The sequence below is a fragment of the Emydura macquarii genome, unplaced genomic scaffold, assembly GCF_026122565.2.
Source record: "Emydura macquarii macquarii isolate MOO-44397 ecotype Brisbane River unplaced genomic scaffold, CSIRO-AGI_Emac_v2 contig_2768, whole genome shotgun sequence".
Taxonomy (NCBI): domain Eukaryota; kingdom Metazoa; phylum Chordata; order Testudines; family Chelidae; genus Emydura; species Emydura macquarii.
In genome coordinates, this window is record NW_027132905.1 from 7373296 (window position 1) to 7385614 (window position 12319).

Here is a 12319-nt window from a genome sequence, read left to right on the forward strand (position 1 = left end):
AGAGAAAATTAAATTGAAACCTTTCATAAAGCCAACAAATCTAAAAGTTATCTAATTTTCTAGGAATAAGGCATTGGGCAAGGTCTGGCTGGTACTGGAAGGAAAAGTTTTAGATTTTTCTAAAATTCCCTGTATCACTCTAGACTTCTCCCTTTCTCTGAGACAGTCAAAGCCTCAGTGGCTTCTTCAAGCCCTCCTCTGGATTACAATAGTTATGCTAATCCAATCAGGGAACAGACGCAATAGCATGTGAGGTATGTGACCAATCAGAGTTAGCCAGCACACATGGAGTTCCAAATATCAAGTAGACAATATTCAGCAGTTAGAAAAAGAGGACACATTTCTTTAGTAAATTATTCAATATGTATTATTCACTCAAGTCTAACACTTTGCATCAGCTCATATTAGTCACATGAGAAGATGCTAAATTGATTAAAATAATACTTTACAATTATTTCTAAAACCCAAAGAAGTAATAGTAAATAAATATTATGGAGGTATGACCAATGATTTCAAATTTGAGTCAGATAATGTGTGTAGTACTTTGTCAACTTTGTGATTTTCTACATTTCTTTAATGTTATCTGGGGAAACAGCAAGTTCTGTATAATCACATAAATCTGATTGTTTTGCTGATACAGTAGCTAATAATTAAAGTTATTTGAAATGGGCAGTTTCAGTGCACAGGAGTTCATGTACAAATGATATTGTTTGGATTTGCAGGGAGTTTTGCTGGGAATAGACAGGGTATCTTGGAATTGACTTTATTTCTAATAATAAAAGCAATGGCAAATGTAGATATTAATTTTATCTACATTCTCCCCACTCTTCATATGGCACTTGTCTTCTAGGGCCCCAGTCTCACAAGCTGCTCAACACAAATAGGTGCAGGATAGTACCTTAGTTTGTAAGTTCTTCAGGGCAGAGATCATGGATGTGGTTGTATAGCGCTTAGCACAATGGGCTTCTGATCTGGATTGGCTATTGCAATATTAGAAATAATACAGAGTTCTTGCACATGTTCAAACCAGACATGTAAACTGAAGTTTTTCTTCAGTAATCAAGATTTGCTTGTGTTTGGGTCTTTAACCATGTAAAACCATCCACTTTATCTAGGTCTGCATCCTAACCTAGAAATGAGGCCAGATAGGCTTGAAACTTGACCAAGGTTCACTGAACAGCTGGCACAACACAATTCATTCACCCTTTCAGTGAACAGGGATAAAGATCCACGTTTATAAACAAACCCAAACTTGCCTGTTCAGTGTTTGTCAAGTGCCAGGATTCGGGCTTGCTTAGAAAAAAATTTGCACAGCTCATTTAACATCAAATATTTAGATTAAAGTCCTCAGAACTAACAATGCTCTAGATGTCACTGCCTGCAGCTTCTTTTACTTTCAGGAAAATCTTCCAACACAGAAAGGACAGCAATTCTGTCATTAGCAGCCAGAAAGCTAGCAGATCAACAGACCTAATGTACATCAAGTTACCTTTTTCAATTTTGCAGCTTATTTTATTGGATATTACATTACATACGTATGTATGTTTATCAAATAAGCAGTGCGTGGCTATTTGTTTGTGGCATGAATATGCAACAACACAGACTTGGACCCACCACCAACAAAAAATCCTTCAGCTATGTTTTTGCAGCAATTTGTCAAAATCAGACTAAGTCTGTGTGTACCAGTGCATAGAAGCAGTATGTAATATTTTTTAATAATTACCAAAGCATTTATGTCACAGTGCAGACAAACACAGTGATTTGCTGCAGACTAAATGGGGTCAATTTCAAGGACTGTATATTGGAGTAAGTCCTTTTGTGCCTCAAGAGGAATCATATGGAAGAAGATGAATGAGAAGGACTGAGATTTACCAATATCAAAATTGATCACATACAATACACCCACTTGATCTTAAAATGATCACCATTCAGTGAATCAAAAAAAGGTGAAATAGCTTAAAGCTTCCCTCAACTATGCCGTTGGGGGAATTCCTTCCTTATCCCAAATAATATTTATTTTCTAAATAAAAACTCTCTCAATCAGCTGTGAATATTGAAAAATTTAATTATTAGCATGAATATTCTAGCATAGTTTTTGCTGTATCTACTCAGCACTTTTCACATCTCCATAATATTCACTAATAATAAGGCATCATAAAGTACTCAAACTCTATCAATTGGATAAAGAAAAGCTTTAAATTATTTTTTCGTACAACCCAGGTACTCAAAATGTCCATAATCTCTTTCAATTACAGACGGACTTCAAAGATGTACTCAGGAAAATCATTTAAAATATAAGTAGCCCCAAACTCACCACATGAAAATGAGAAGGAAGATGGCTTGAGTGCTAGTAGCATATTGCACAGACTGACCAACTGCAACATAAAGATTTTTTGAAGTTGTATGCAGGGGATTAAAGATTTCTTTTTCTAACCCATGGTGTCTACCAAATCCTGAACAACAGAACTGTCGTGAATGACTGTCAGCTCAATCAAGCTGGGTTGTCTCCATTTGGTAATAAATTGAGTTTATGAGGAATTTTCATATTTCTTTGCGGTTATGTTTGTGTGGATCCACACCAAGCTGTCCGATTCTGGGATGTTAGAATGATGTCTGGAGGTGGTGAATCCAGAGAGTTCTCTAATTTCTTTAGCTTCATCCATGGTGGTCACTGAAGTTCTGGAGGCCCCAGGGAACATTTAGTCTACAATCGGATAACTGGATATATGTCCTTCCTAGTTAGTGAGGACTGTGGGGAAATACCAGCCCACTATTGGTGGACATTTTCAATCTCTCTTTTTGGGAGGATAGTGTGCGGGCTGGCATTACGGAAGAAATTGTTGGGCTTTTGCTCAAGTGAATATCAATTATATGGATAATCCCACTAATCATGGACATCTTTCAAACCTCTCTTTTTGGGAAAAAAATAGGTGGTGACACAACTCTGGTAATAGCTGGAGTCCTCAGATTTTCTTCTCCCCATTCAGTCTGGCTTCTGGCCTGAGTATGATACAGGAAAATTTATGACTTGTTTTGGCTGATCATCTACTTTTTGCCATTGGACTTAGGGATGATGTTAGATCCTCAGCTACTAAGAGATGCTTAGAGAACAAAATGGCCAGGATGGTTTATTTGCTTGTTTTTTCCTATCTGTGTTTGTTTAGAAGGATCAAACCTTTTCTTTTGGATGTAGACTTGATTACAAATTTTTTGTCATCTCAAGATCAGATTACTGAAGTATACTCTACATAAAGCTACACCACTATTTATGTATGTATTTATTTATTATGATTATTATTAAACATTTATATTGCAGTAGTATGTAGAGTCCAGCCAAGTTAGGGTCCTATTGGGGTAGGTGCTATTGTACAAACATATCAAGAGCATTCAGGAAAACTAAGCTAGTGCAGCTTGTGGCTCCTGGCAGAATTGACCTGGGATCTACGTACCTAGCTAAGAAACAGCATCTCTCCTTGCATGATACTACCACAATGATGGCTAGGGGAAATGCCTAGGTTAACAGCCTGCTGGGTTAACTGGAAGTGTTTGGGTCAGGGAATTCTTGGTGAAGGAAATGTGACTCTGGAACTCACTCTGCTACCTTGGCCCAGGAGATCTTCACGTTAATGATCTACAAAGCTTGTCTACATTCCCAGGTTTTCTGGGAAGATGTAAGGTAAAAAGTTTAGATTGTTTGATAGGGGAACCTACTATTTTTGGTGGGTTAAAGGGGCAATTTATATTTTGAGAGATTGGGGTGGATTGGCTTTCAGGGGAATGGTTAAGTCTTTGATTACAGCTATTTGCGCTTTTGTTTGCATGCTTCCAATATACGTGGAAGAACCTAGAGCCTCGGATAGGCACTTAATACGCATTTTTAAATATACACCATACACATGGAACTGTTTATCTAATTTCCTTGCAAACTTCCAGTAGCAAATTATTACTGTCTTTATTTCTATAGTATTTTAGGTGAAAGTGTTACATTATTTTCAAAATAATAAGCCACACAAATATTTCCTCTTTGGGACTATGCATGTGCGCTCAGGTTTTGCATTAATGAGAAATTATAAACAAATCTTCTCCTGGATTTTCTCAAAGGAGGCTGGCAAAGCTATTTATATCCTGGAGCTAAAGCTGTCCATACACATTTTCAGAATCTTTTGAGTTTCATTCCAGCTTTGAGGAGCCCTTTAATTTCTTTTCCTTTCTTTCCTTTATCCATATGGGAACTCTTTGTACTGACTGGATTGTCACTGATATTTGCTTTAGCTATATTGTAATTACTGCCAATCCTTGTCATACTTTTATAGACTGCAGAAGGCTTTCTTCTGACATATATCAGTTACACCGAACTGAAGTGACCAGATTGTTTATGAGCAACGTTTGCTGGGGCATAACATCAGTTTCAGACTAAAATAGCCATAAGGGCTTTAAAGCAATGTCAAACAAAATCCTCAACCCTAAATCCCAATATTTGCTGTCCTACCAAGAATGCAGTGTCCAGGAAAGAAGATTACTGCTCCCTCTACAAGGCAAAATAAGACAAAGGCAAAATAATGGAAAAACTTGCATATAAAAGATGAAGAAACAAAATCTTATAAGCCTAGACCAGACGTTGCATGGGGTTTCAGAGAATTACATTTAATTCTGCAGACAGAACTCAGATCTTTATTACTGATTGTTGTAATATCACTGCTTTATGAAATTAGGCCTATATATAAATAGTGTATCTGAAGTATAAAACTCTCCATCTTTCCATCCCTGCCACTCAGTTAATAATTACCTATTGCCTCTTTTCTCAAGATTCTTAAAACTATCAGCTTATGCAAGGTTTGAACAACAATCCTCATTGTCATTTTCTGGGAAGTATCACGCTGACCCTTTCTTCTTAGCAGCTTCTGTGGGTAGGAAGTTTGGTCCCATGTTGCTAAACACAATTAGCAGGTGGGCAGCAAACCTGATGGGGAGGACAAGGAAAAAATTAGAGGAATTGGCATTTAGTATCTGAATTCATGTCAGTTCATGATAAAAACGTCAGACATTTTCTGAGAACATAAAAGGCCTGATTTTCCTCTCCCATTCATATATGCTTGATACAACCCAACTGAGCGGAGAATGAGGCCCATATAGTGTATGAGGTATATAGTGTATACATTTCTAACATGAGCAATATATGGAAAAGATTTAATACATTTTTAGGGAATGTCAATCAATCAGATAGATGATGGCCCCAACAGCAATATAAAAATGAATAAAATATCTCTGTAGCAAAATGAAGGTAATAAACCAATAAAAGAGATTGCCAAGGGATGTGATAATTTCCCTCATCATTTGATGTCTTTAAAAGAAGACTGGATATCTTTCTAAAAACATGCTCTAGTTTAAACACAAGGTGTTGTGGTAGAGGCAGAAATTGCTGGATGAAAGTCCATGGTTTGTATTATATCAGGGGTCAGACTAGATAATTATTTATGGTTCCCTCTGGCCTTAAAATCCAGGAATTTATAAAAATGGCAATAAAAGAGGAATGACCCTGTGATGATCACACAGAACCTGTCCTAGGTTCCCTGGATGAAGGAGTTGTATGCTGTAATTACCTTGAAACTAGAAATGGGTGAATATTCACAACCAATGATTTTATATGATGAATTTCACTTTTCCCCACCCTCATTCTCAAATTGTCCATGAACAGAATGGATTGTAGCATCCTCAAGGTTATTAGTTATTTGGAATTAGTGATCTGTGAACTGTTTTTCAAAATCCATTATTTCAGGGAAAACATTTCCCTACTCTTCGTTCAGCTGAAATTAAAACAGCACTAAAATATACGAAAGTTCTACCAAAAATTCTAAAAACATTCAGAGCCAGATTCTCGACTGGTGTTAGTCAGCCCTGAATGTTTTCATTCCACTGCCGTCTGCCAGAGGTGCCCAAATTTTGCCCAGTTTGCCGGGTGTCTGAGGGCTGGTCCTAATTTTGAATGATATGGCCGGCCAAGTCGTCAAGCATAAATACATAGACATTCCCCTCAGGCCATATCTCCATATTAAAGATAAGGTAGCTGTGACCTATATTTGGCCATCCCTGCTGTTCCAGTGCTCAGAACCTTCTGAACTGTGGCTGATTTAAAAGTACAAATCTCAATAGATAAAAAAAACTACCCTCAAAGACACTTTCTGTTAACACTAGCAGTGGAATGGTCTGGAAGGGTATGTTAGCTGACCTTCCTGAGGTGTGTATTAAGAAATATTCAAAAGCCACCAGGGTGTCCTCATTGTAAGGGGATTGCCATCTTTAGAACCACTTTGGCTTCTGAACTGTTCTGACAGGGTCAGGTCCGCATAGCGTGGGAGCCACATCTACGTCGAAGTCAGCAAAGGACGAGATGGAGAGTTCCTTGAAGCTGAGTTACTGTTTACCCTGAAGGCCCATGGCCGTCTCTTTATCACTTCACATCCACGATCCGTGTAGACGCATCTGTCTGCTGAACATGAGGAAGGAAGTTACAGGCTTTGAATTTAGGCCGATCAATAGAATCTAGGCCGATCCACTCTTCCCCTCCTCCCCCCAGCTACTGACGGGGGATTCTATTAATGAGAATGTGCAGCATGAAAGGCGGGTGTAACACATTTTTATGACCGAGACAAACGGAGACAGATGAGATAAGATTAAAAATCAGCCTGCTCTGAGGCCGTTTGCTGACAGCAGTGATAGGAAATTAATTAATTAATGCCTGGTTTATCTCTTAACAAGGGACTCCCACAAAGGGTTTACCTATTTGGCTGTGATAAACAACACATCAAGGATGAGTGCGTCTCGTGTTTTACTGACCGCCATGTGTAGAAAGGAAGGGGAAGTCTCTCTGTGTCTAGTGCCAATACAGGTCCTATGGGAGGCTCTGACATTCTCTGCACCCCCAGCTGTAACTGGCAATACTGCTTTGGAGACAGAGCACTGGGGGGACTGGGCACCTCCATATTCCTCTTGCAGCAGGTCCCTCCCTATATGGCGGAGGGGGAGGGAAAGTTTCAGCGTATTGGCCTTGCTCTGGGTCTGGTGGAGGTCAAGAGGGACGGATGTTACCTCCGAATTTGACATTCCTGTATGTACCCCAGAATTTGATAATACTGCAGTCAGCAAGTTTGTACGTTCAGCCCCTGCCAGCTGAAAACCAAACATCGCATAGCTAGGAAAATCCTAGGCCTTTGTGAGGCAAGATCAGGCAGCTGTATATGTGGAGTTTGCTACTTGGAATGGGAGGATGGGACAAGAAATGACTGTATTGTGAGAATGGAGAGAGTGAGTGAATAGTGACCTTGGCTTTAAGTTCCCCTGGCATATTGTTGTTATGACTAGAAATGTTTTGAGATAACAAGTAGTCTGATATTAGAAGAACGGGTGAGCCAATAGAGGTTATTATTCTGACCCGCTAGGAGTCACTATAGGTTATTTGCTCCATAAGAGTTAGTTATAAAAGATTAGGTGAAAGAATTTGCTTTGGAGCAGTCCAAGGAAGCTTTTGTTTGGGCAAGGATCTGACAGCTACATTCCCCAGCAGCTGGCCAGAAGGCGGGGTCCCCTGGAAGGCTGGACCCCTACTGCGATAGCATGTGCGTTTGTGTGTGCTTGAGATGTAATAAAAAAGTAGTTTTAGATGAAAGCACTCTTGTTTGTGCCAATTATTTATCAAATGGATTGAGCTATGTTCCCATTAATTTATTCCTAACACTGCCTGGAGTGAAACAGTTTCATTACCACTGCTTTGGGTTCTGAGAAACCCCAGGTAATACAGGAACCCTCTGACTTACTGCTTTACCATGTTTGACAGGGATGATTAACAGTGTCCATTCAAGGAGTGAATATCATCAGCAAAAAAGGAGGCTACCCAGCCCTCCTATCTGTCTGCAAGGAGAAGTTTATCAAGGGCCACGCAATTGTGGCCAGTTGTCATCTCCAAAAGATAGATGCTATCACCAGACTTGCAGAAGACACAACGCGTGTCATTGATTTACTCATCTCCATTTTGTTTTAATCCTCCTGACAATGGAGTTTGCAAACTGGTTTTGTGCTTCACCAGGTTTGAAGGTATCAGGCAGCCAAGTTTCACAGTTGCTTTTCAGACTGCATGGAATATCTTATTTTGCACTAACCAAAAGCATGTTGTCAGCTCCTCATCCAGTAGGTGATAGTTCAAACAGTTGGATTTTCCTCTGAAGCAGAAAGTGATAATGATATCTGGGGCTTCTTTCCTATAGCAGGTTCAATATGAGGAGTTGGCTACAGCTCTGTGTCCATTAGATTCTTCTGTAAATGCAGGCTTTGAATAGTTATTCTTTCAAGGTACCCCATCTGCTCATTAGCTGCAATACCGGTGTTAGCTGAACACTGTTCAGATAAGAGTCAGTAAAATAGACCTGAGCAGGAAATATTTTTCCTAATCCCCTGAGAGTTTGAAATTTTGAATATTTTCCCATCCTGGGCCAAAAAGTTGAAATCTTGTTAATTTTCACAAACTGATAATCTGAAAAAAAATTGCAGATCAGGTCAATCGAAAACATTTTGGTTTTGATCCCCTTTAATTTTTTTAACCTTCTTAAAAAGTACAAATGAACTAACTGTTCTAAACAAAAAGTCATTTTGAACCAAAAACTTCATTCTGAAAATGTCACAAGATGTTTTGGAAAAAAAAAAAATTGAGGAAAAAAAGTTTTGAAATTGTCAAATCAGGTGATTCTTCAAAACAGACCCTTTGTCATGAGCAGTGTGGATTTCGAGGAAATGTCGTTTTCTGAAAAAGAAAATTGTTAGAATATTCCCAACCAGATCTAGTAAGTAGAGAACAAGCAGCTGGAGATGAGAAACCTTAAAAATGCTTGTGAAGCTTCACTGTCTTTTGATCAAATTTCTAGTCTGGACAATTGCCAAACTGCTGAAATTAAACAGAGTTGCATGTGAAGAGTGAAGGAAAAAAAGGACATCAACAGAAAGCTATTTTTATTGGATTTCCATATGAAGAATCACCATCCACTATGTTTTACTTGCTGACAGACTAGGTGCCAAGAGAAATGGCAGACGTGTCCTTAGCTTTCCTCCCCCCACCGAAAGATATGGATGGTTGTTTGTGTGATAAACATAGCTGTCTCAGCAGAATTAAATACATTAGTTTACATTCATTACCTAACTGCTTTCCTCCCAAACACCGTTTTAGGCCCCAACCATGACTTTAGGCCCTGATTCAGCAAGGTAATTCAAGCACATGTCTTCACTGAAACAACAAACATGCTTAAAATTAGGCACATGCTTAAATATCATGCTGAATCTAGGTCTAAAGTCATCACCATCTCTCCATTCTGTGATCTCCGGTTTTTCTTTTCACTAACTTACCTTTTCTTTTCTAACTATTTTACCACCAAAACTGTATTCTGAAGGCCAGCTAAGTGACATTCTTTGAAGTGGGGGTAGAATGTGCTAGGGGAAATTCCCTGTTTTTCCAGTGATAGAAGGGTATACTTTTAGAGCCGGAGTAACTGAGGCCTACTTCCACAAAGGGATTGGCATCCAGCAAGTCTAGGTTATCACAGTATTTATGACATCAAAACATATGGGTCAGATTTTCAGCCAAACTTGTATTTTGTATAGCCACTGATGTGAATGTACTCAGTTGCATGTACAAAGGTGAACACACAAAATCAGAGGACAAGGCTAAACAGTTTGCCCATAATAAATATTGCAACATGATAGTTCTTTTAGATTAAAAATAAAAGTCTTTAGACAACCTGGGGCATACCTGAGAGCCTCATACTCAAAATTTCCTCAAAAGATCCCTAGATTAATTGGCCCCCTTATTTATATTTATAGTGTATATACGCCTTTGTTAATTTGCCACTAGAAATGTTTCTAGACAATAACGACTTGCTGACTGGAAAACAAATCAACACATTGACTAGTATGTGTCGGAAGAAAAAGTTTTTTGCTTTTTGCAAAGATGCACAGAGTACTGTTTTAGCACATTAGTTATACTGGTGCAAATGATCCTCATAGGGCAGTGATGAAATCCTAGTCCAGGATTTTTCAGTGACTGCCACAGATGAAATGTTAACCAACAAAGTCTACTCTGCTCTAGTGCCACATTCCTTTAATGTGTACATTGACTAACATCTTTCAGCAGTGACAAGTACTAGTTTTCCTTCCTTGAGTCTAATAATGTACCTGTCACAGCTGATCAGGAATATTCCATCAGAATTTCCAAACGAAAAGGCAGTTTCTGCAAAATTGAAATTTTCTGCAGGAAAGTTTTTATTTTTCCATCAGGGAAATTGAAATGAAATATTTCATTTCAGGCCTGCTTAATTCAAATTGGACTATTTCATTTTTTGAACTGATCCAAAATGCTTTGATTTGAATCTGTTCAACAAAACATTATCTGCATTTCCCTGTTGCACATGGCTTTATATGGGAGTTGTAGTTCCCCCTCCCATTCTCTCCTATGACCTGGGCTTCCAGGAAAACTACATCTTCCATATGACAATGCATTGATTTTCTTATGACCAAGTTGTGTGGTGCATCATAGAAGTCACATGCCTGTGGGTGCATTATGGGATAGGTAGTCTGATCAAGGACCCTATCCCACAGGAGAGAATGGGGGCTGGAACTATAACTCCCATAAGGCAATGCACAGTAGAGAAATATAGTTTGTTGTTGAAATGACTTGAAACAAAACATTTAGGATCATTTTTTCAACAAAGTGAAATGAAATATTTAAAGCTTGGAAATGTCAAAATGTTTCATTACAAATTAAACAAAAATGTGTCAACAGTTCTGAATTGAAGTTTTGGGGCATTCCCATTTTGCAGACTGCAGAAAACGTCAGAATTTCAGCTTTATGTCCCCTTTTGGGATGAGAACACATGCTGAAATGTCAGAATTTCTTGTGGGATGGAAATTCCAAATTTCTCTCAGCTCTAATACATACTGGCAGGTGAATCAATGTTTACTTAAATGTTAATAAAAGAAACTATATTGCAACCAAAGTCTACTAAGTGCTCTACAGGCAAAATACAGAGAAGGCGCCTTCCTGAAGTGCTTACAATCTAAATGGACAGCAAGAAAAGATGTAAAGAGGATTTGTCCCTGAAGAAATTCATTTGCTTGGGCAATTTTGTACCTACAGTTATTTGCATTTGCAGGTTTGATCGTTAGATGTGTAAGGGTCACATTTTCAAAAGCATTTAAGTGATTTAGGAACCTAAGCCCAGGCTGTTAAATCACTTAGGTAACTTTGAAAATTTGGCCCTAAATCCTGAATTTGTAGGTTCAGTCTGGAATTTTACTTATCTATTTGACCTAAAGTACAGGTGAAAATAACTGTGGGTGCTTATTTATAATTGCAATTTACATCCACAAAAATATTAGAGTTTGGAAGATCATCATGATCATCTAATCAGACTTCCAGCATATTATAAGCAATAGAATTTCACCCTATAATTCCTCCATAAAGCTTAATAACTTCTAGTTGAAATAGAGCATCTTTTTTAAAGAACAGAAGCCAGTGTCTGCACATCTCTCTTGTTATCTTATACTGGTTTGCAAAAGAGAATCCTTTTTAAACTACTATTCCATAATCAATCCCAGCTTCACGAATTTGTCCATAGCTTTCAAGTCCTTCTCCATTTTATAAATGAACTCTTATTTGTACACCAGCTACTGGCAGTTTAAAATAGCTACATATCTTGTCCTCTAATATTTACTATGTTGTACATTTATTTGGTAACACTACTAAACAACAATATGGAGTATTGTTTCAGGAAACTATAATCACTAACTCTGACTATGTACTGTAGCATGTGGCACTTTAATAGAGGATAAAACGTGTTGATGAAGTAGATGGTGCAATAAAATTTCATTCTTGCATTTTAATTTACTTCCAACAGAGTGGTATTTTTTAATGTCCCAGAATGTTAATGTCACTGTCAATAGGGAGAGTGATCACTACTTCAACTGTTTGATTTAGCATCCCTAATCAAATCCATAAGCAAAAGGAACTACCATTATAAAATAGTGTATTGGACATTTAATTTGTTTTCTATAAATCTACCATTCTCAAGCTTACACAAAAGTAATTAAAGTTATTTATAGCTAAACATCAAATATTGCAATGAAATACTCATTTCTTTGATGCATTCACAGCTCCAATGCTACTCGTGCTGCAACTGACTGTGTTTTGTATACCCTTTGCTTCTCTAGGATACCATAAATATGATTGAGATAATGCATTTGTGAGACATCATTTAGGATCTCTGGATAAACTGAAGTGTAA